Here is a 7,579-nt window from a genome sequence, read left to right as displayed (position 1 = left end):
GACTGCAGGAGTTGATCCACCATATTAAATATAATCCCTCCAACTAAAAACCTTAACATATCAGTTCTTTTTATTGGTTGTTCCTTGTCTGGCTGAGAGTCTTAAATGCTGTAAAGTGAGGTGCTGTAACCGTACGTGAGAACCCAGAGAGGTTTTCTCTTCTGAGTGTCAAGGGGGGTGTGGTGGGTGTGGCATGCTAAATTTTTGCAGGGACAGAAGTTTAGCAAAGGACCACTCTAACAGCGATGTGGTGTGTTTTCCAGGAGACCTCTCGACACCTCTGAGGTCAGGAAGAAAGAGGAAGATCTGATTCAGTCTGAGCGGCTACTCTTGGTTGGGGGCCTGAGCGGCCTTAAATGCGACATCCTTTATCTCCTCTGCTTCTTTTAAAGAGGGGGCCATCCCTGACTCAGTTTATAGAAAAGAACACAGCGCTACTGGGGGATTACAACAGTTTTGCCAGGATCACACAGCACAAGGCTGTGTGGCTAGGTGATGGACAGGCTAGGATCCCAACCACGGTCACTTCCACTCCGTTGCCATCACTCACAAACAAAAATGGAAAAAACTCTGAATTTAGATCTGGTTCTGGAAGAACTCTAGCCGGTTTGAACTTATCTTAAAACCTATCCCATCTTTCTTATGATGCGCTGACATAGACAGCCAGCAGCGGGAAGGGAAAACAAAAACAAACCCAAACTCCACCATTCCAAATGAAACCTGTAAATATTGGGTCACTTAGATTGTCATTCTGCTTGTGGACTTTGTTAATATCAGCTTTGAATCCCTGAAAGAAAGAAAATCCAAGTCCTTTGCAGCCACTGGAGGGCGGAGGTTCAGCTAGAGAGGATTTGCAGGCTGGAGGTGCAGCCTGGCTTCCCAGCCTTTGGGAGGCTGTGCCTTTTGAGCTTGGCTGCTTCTAAGCCTTCAAAATGTCTGGTCTGCAGGAAGGAAGAAGGCATGCGCAGCCGACCCTGGCTGAGGAGGCTGCATATTTAAACCCACAATCACCTAGAACGCCAAGGAGGGAGTTGGAGTAGCCTAACAAATGAGTCTCCTGAAACAAAATGTCAGGCGGTCTATTCTTCCTCTCCTTGGCTTCTCTTTCTCGATCGCCCAGCATCCGCCCCCACACACTTCAGTGTTGGCGTATTTAAACTTCAGGAGAGTTGCCAGGCAGGCGGGAAGAAGAAGTTAAATTAGATGGATTTCAAAGCTTTGGTTTTCAGACACTAATAAATTAGGCGGATGACAAGACGTTGGTGAAAACCGGTGAGGGGCCAGCTGGAGAGCTGTTCCTTTTGCCTGAGTCAGCCCTGACCTTGGCCGGGCTGGAAGTCCTGTTAGGTGGGGAGGGAACGGCGCACGGGCTGTAGTCTGAGTCCGACCCTATCTGGGGATGGGAAGGAGGAATCTGATCCAGAAGTAGATTCTGTGTAATTAGGGCCGACGGAACGCTGAGGCTGCCAGAGAGAAAGCTGGTTGCAGACAGCCCAGTTATGCAGGCGTGTTCCCGAAAACCCTGGTGGGCCCTATTAGGAGATAACAAGCCTGCAAGAGTTGTTAGTCTGTGGCTCATTTGGCTTGGCCTGGCAAGCAGCTGGATGATAGCTCGGTGCTCCTCGCTGTTCGGGAGGGAACAGGAAACCACTTGCGTGGTGTGGTTTTGGTGTTTTATAGGAAGGTGGTAAAGTCTCATAAAGAAAGTTCTAAATTGGAATGTTCTAAATTAGGGCTAAATTTTTGTGGCGAGTTCTATCTACCTTTTTATCCATATTCTGTTTGTCACATCCAGCTACCTACTTATCATTTATTTGTCTATCTATTCTGGTGTCTACCATCAAATTATGCAATAAACACTTCTGATACTTTGTGTGTGTGTGCATGTGAACCTATAGGTAAACGTGTGTGTGTGTGTGTGTGCACAGTGCCTACATATGTTCATGCATGTGGAGGCTGCAGGTCAGTCTTGGGTATTATTTCTCACGAAGGCCATCTGTCTTGCTTTTTGAGACAGGATCTCTTACTGAGACATGAGACTGGTCCTAAACCCTAAATGTTCTTGTTGCTACCTCCCTAGTACACATGCCACTATGCCTGACTCTTTTTTTTTTTTTTATTTGCTTTTATTCTTCAAGACAGGTTTTCTCTGTGTAGCCCTGGCTGTCCTGGAACTCACTTTGTAGACCAGGCTGGCCTTGAACTCACAGAGATCCATCTGCCTCTGCTTCCTGAGTGCTAACATTAAAGGCATGTGCCACCATTGCCAGGCTATATGCCTGACTTTTCTAGGAGGGTGATGGGGATCAAACTCTGGTCCACATGCTTTATAGACTAAGCTCTCTCCAGCACCTCAACAACACCTCATACTTTCCTTATAAGGTGCAGGTCACAGGAAACCTAAAACAAGCTTCCTTCCCTCATGACCTCAGGGACCGACCACCCAATCACCACCCTGAACTCATTAAAAGTAAACCCCATTTCCCAGAAGTTCTGATTTAGTAGCTACTATTCACTAAGCACTGACTTACTCATTGCTAAGTATGTAATATCTTGTCATCTTTATGGTACCCACTCTAATAGGAATGCTCATTCCCTTTATTTTACAAGAGAGGCTCATAAAAACAGAATCCTTCCCCATGTCTACTGGCTTTAGCAATAGGATTCTAATGCAGATTCATCTAGACTCAAAGCCAGCCCCCTTTCCAACATCTGTCCTTTCCACAATCCAAGACTTCACTCTAGTCCCGAGGCCATCCCATCTCCTGGCAACACACCTAGCTAGTCTCGATGCCACATGCTCTAGCGTCCTAACCAAACTACATCTCAGGAGGGGCTTGGAATCCCTTGTTTTGGCCTCAGAGTCTCCAAAATTTGGCTTCTGTTTGTTTGCTCAACCTTTCTCATCCACTTCCCACATGCAAGGCCTCGGGGCCATCTGGTAGGCTCTCTGTCTTTGGAATGGCAAGCAGTGACCATGAAGGGCGTTTCTCTGCCTCTGCAATGGTTGGTTGTAATGTCAACCTGCCACAAATTAGGGTCACTTGGGTAGGGAGCCTCATTTGAAGACTTGCTCTGGATGCCTTGATTGATGTGGGAACACGCTCCTCGAGTGTGATGGCCCAGATAAGAGGGGACCCAGGCTGATTATTCAGCTTTCGCTTGCTTAACCATCTTCTCTCTTGCTGCCAGTTGATTGCTGCTGCAGCTGTGCCTGCTTGGGGTGGCTCTGACTGTGGCTGCTGGCAGAGCTCTAACTGCTACATCCTACCCCTGATCTCAGAACCAATCTTTCCAGTCTTCCATCAGGACCCAGGATGGAAGCGCCAAGAAACTTTCAGGTTCAGCCCCAGATTGGAATGACTAAGGCGCCCATCATGATGAACTGAACAGCTACCAGATTCTCAGCCTCTCGGGTGTGAGATAACCTGTTGCTGTTTTAACAAAAGTTGAATGAATGCATTCTACACACGCACACGCACACGCACACGCACACACACACGCACACACACACACACACACACAATCGGTTCTCTTCCTCCAGAGAACCCTGACAGCTACTTCCAAATGCTTGCCCATCCACCCACTCTGGGTTCTATTCCCTTGTCTCCAAGGTCCTCCTGCTGCCCTCCCTCATCGCCCACAGTCATCTCTTTGTTTTGCATTATTAACCACCTTCTCTTCCTTCTCTTTCTAAAGCATCCCTTAGGCAGGCAAAGTGCTCTGAGCCTCCGTCTTAGAAACCCCTCTTTGAGCCAGGCGGTGGTGGCACAACCCTTTAATTCCAACACTCAGGAAGTAGAGGCAGGTGGATCGCAGAGTTAGAGGCCAGCCTGATCTACAGAGCCAGTTCTAGGACAGACAGGGCTACAAACCCTTCCTCCAGGCCATCTTTTGCTCTAGGTATAACATCATTTCTCTATTCCTCTACCAGAACTTCTCAAAGACTTTCTTCCAATGACCAGCTTTTGCTCTACCATCTAGATGCCCCGGTTGTTTACAGAAAGTGCTCACATCAAGGTCCTGGATGCTTTCATACTGACCCTACAGGGCTTCCCTGCTCTCGCCCCAAATTTTCTGTAATGATTGACATTGCTGGCTACTCCTTTATTGGATAGAGATGGTCCCCAAGGTACAAAGGCTCAGCTCATAACAGTACAAAAACACTATGCATTCAATAGAAAATATACTTCAAATTTTACATTTTGATTATATACTATGATACTGTGTGTGTGCATGTTCATGTGTGTGCACATGTATGTGTATGTATGTGTGTGTGTGTGTGCTCATATGAAGTTCAGAGAACAACATTTAGTGTCCTTCCTCAGGTGCCATCCACCTTTGCTTTTGAGACAGGGTCTCAACTGGCCTGAAACTTGCCTAGCAGGCTGAGCTGGCTGGCTGGCTAGTCCCAGGGATCACCTTGTCTCCATCTCTCCAGTGCTAGAATCACAGAACCAAGCACAGTGTCTGGTTTTACCATAGTACTTGATGCTAGACAATGCAGAAAATGGTAGCTCTCAGTAATGAGAGGAAACAGCTCACAGTCCACAGTACATAGTGGCGCTAGCTTTTCTGGATGCAAATACTCGATAAATTATAGGAGATACTTGATCCTTCAAAATAGTCCACATTAGATAACGTTGCCCAACTGTACGCTAATGGACATGTTCTGAACATATTTAATGTAGTCTGGACTGAGCTACAATGCCTGGTTGATTATTGTATTAAAAGCTATTTTCAACCTACAATGGACTTACCACCATATTCACCTCCCTGCCAAGAAATATGCACCAGCTCAGAGGCTGGGTGAAGCTTCTAGGTCTCTCACCATTGCAAACAGCAGAATACCAGTTTGTAAGACAGAGAACTCCTGATGGACCTGCCTGAGCTCTGTGGAGCCCTGGAAGCTGGTCCACTAGGTTCCCCCCCTCCCCCCAACCCTCTCCTTGCCCTCCTTCTCTTCTTTGGCCTCTGACCTTGTCGTAAATGAAACTGTTATCCTTCTGGCTTCTGACTCATTTGAGGGCCAGTTGCCTATGAACGAATCTTCCCGCGGTTTCTTGGGCAGAACAAGGTAGACAGGAAAGAGCTGGGTGCATGTCAAGCCGGGGGGAAGGATGGAAATGCAGAGGAGCCAGCACATCTGGCCTTGCTGAGGTGCCTCTTAGAGCCCTGGAGAATGGAAACTGAGGCTGGGAGACTGGGACAGACTTCTGGCTCCAGGTCCGCATATCACTGCCACAATCAATACCGACAGCCTAACAGGGCCCTGCATCAACCTCGTGACACTCGCAATCTAGGGGTCCCTGTTGATTCTCATCGAAGCCATTGCAGAAGACCACGATCTCATTCCTGACTGAACTCGCTGGTTATCACAGTCGACTTAGTGGGGCCTTCTGAAGGATGATCCTGCTGGGATGGAGCCGCGCCTACAGCAGGGCTGTGGGAGGGTAGGGGAACGGTCCCCGGTCCCCACCTCCCTAGTGGCTCCTGGGGAGCCACAGCTACGGTAGTTACCCTCTTCGGGGTAGCTTCCTTCCTCTTACTCCAGCTTTCCATCTCCCTGGGCGGTGGACCCCTCACTGCTGCGGGACCTCAGAGCTTGATCCCAAGCTGAAGGGTTGGTCTGATGCTGAGCGTGCAGGTTCAAGATGGTGGCTCCAGTCTTGGAAAGTAGGAGTCTCCGGGCAGGATACCTTTGCCTTCCTGACTGAGTTACCCCCATTTTTGGTTACCACAGTGTCCATTTCTAGTCTGGTGTCCAGTCCACCAGCTCTGGCTCAACCTGACGTTCACTCTTAACTGATTTTTTTTTTCTCAGTGGTGGGCAGAAGCAACTCCCATTCTGACCCCATTTCAAGGGTGTCTAGCCAGGTAGGGCTGCCTCCCAAGTCCCCTCATCTGAGTATGTCCAAGGACTAAGAAGCTGCTGGGGGCAGCCTTGTAATTCTGTTTGAGGTTTGCACCCCAGCCTCGAGCCTTACCTGGTGGCAAGATGCATCCGTTGGAGAAAGCCTTCCAGTCCCCAAGTCTCCTGGGCCTTGTGTTCTTGTCCCTCCAACAGCCAGCACACCATCCTTGTGTCCCTTCTGAGGAACGTGCCACCAGCCAGCAGGCTGGGGGAAGCTTCTCGACCTCTCTCACGACTGCAGACAGCAGAGAATAGGTTTGTAAGCCAGAGAATTCCTAATGGGCCTGCCTGAGCCCTGTGGAGCCCTGGAAGCTGGACCACTAGGTTCCTCCCCTGGAACCTTTCTCTCCTCCTCTTCCCAACCTCTCCCTTCCCTTCTTTGGCTTCTGACTATGGTTTTCTTTGAAGGAAGAAATTATTTTGCCCCAGGAAACTCATTTATAGCAAAATAAGTGAAAGGTGCGGGCATCTGGCCCCACGTGGGGCTCATTTTCGGGTTATTGCTTTCGCATGCCTTCATCTGGCTCTGCCAGGCTTGGAACCTCTCCCCGCCAGCATCACACCTGGTTTCGGCTGGAAAGGAAAGGATTTCAGCTTTTCATCTTCTGGGCCTCTTTGTTATTATTGGAGCCAAATTTTGGCCTGGGATCAGAGGGGGAGGAACAGGGCGGGGGGTAAACAGAGGGAGGCAGGGCTTGGAAACATAGAGCTGGAAAATGTCCCAGAGGTAGGAGAGAGAAAGGTCCTCTGTGGGTTTGAATAGCAGCTCCTCCTGAGAGCACTGAGCTCCCAGGCTGGCCAAGAGACCTGTGACCAACTAGAACCAGAACAGACAGACAGACAGACAGACAGACAGACACCACATTTATACACACACAGAACCACCCACAACCACACACCCATACAGCCACACACACACACACACACACACAGATCCGTAGCCTGAGGGTTTTGTCAGTCAATTTCAGACCCATGAGAGAAGGCCTCCCTAAGCCCTCTTTGATAAGAATTTCGAGTTCTTGGCTTAAGAGAGACATAGAAAAAAATGAAAATACAAAAGGAGGTTAAGCTCTGAAAACCATATGCTAGATTTTTGAGTAGGAAAGTTGCTTTTTGGAATAGTTTATGGGTTAGCAGTTAATATTTCCTTAAAAGCTGGCTTATTTCTATCCTGTATTTTTTTTTGAAAAAAAAAAAAAACGTAGCTTTGAGAAAAACCAAATTACCTTTTAGCACGCCTAAGAGGATTTTGTCTATCTTGTGTTTCAGGATCTTTATGGTGTGCCTATCTAGTGAAACCATGTCCCATTAAAATACCAAGGGAGGGCTCCACAGTGGGATTTGAAGCTTATTTAAAATTAATTGCAGATTCATTTCGCTGCACAATCATTGAGGGCTTTTCCTTTTTCATTATTAATATGAAGAAATGGAATGAGGGCTGCCAAAAGTCTGAGGAAAAAGTGGCTGATGTACGAGTTTCCCCAGGCACCAGACATCTGTCAGGCTGCGCTCTTAGGCTGACCAGGCTCTGGCCTGCCTTTGATGACACCGGATCAGAGCTAAGCTGCGAGACCTCTCACTAGGTGCTCATTGGGGCATGTAGGTTTCCTGTGCTCCCCCAGCTTTCCTCCAGAAGGGCATTGTGTGTGTGTGTGTGTGTGTGTG

Source organism: Microtus ochrogaster, chromosome 5 (genome assembly GCF_000317375.1).
Source record: "Microtus ochrogaster isolate Prairie Vole_2 chromosome 5, MicOch1.0, whole genome shotgun sequence".
NCBI classification, from domain to species: Eukaryota; Metazoa; Chordata; class Mammalia; order Rodentia; family Cricetidae; genus Microtus; species Microtus ochrogaster.
The sequence above is the reverse complement of the archived record's forward strand: the minus strand, read 5'-3'. Positions refer to the sequence as shown.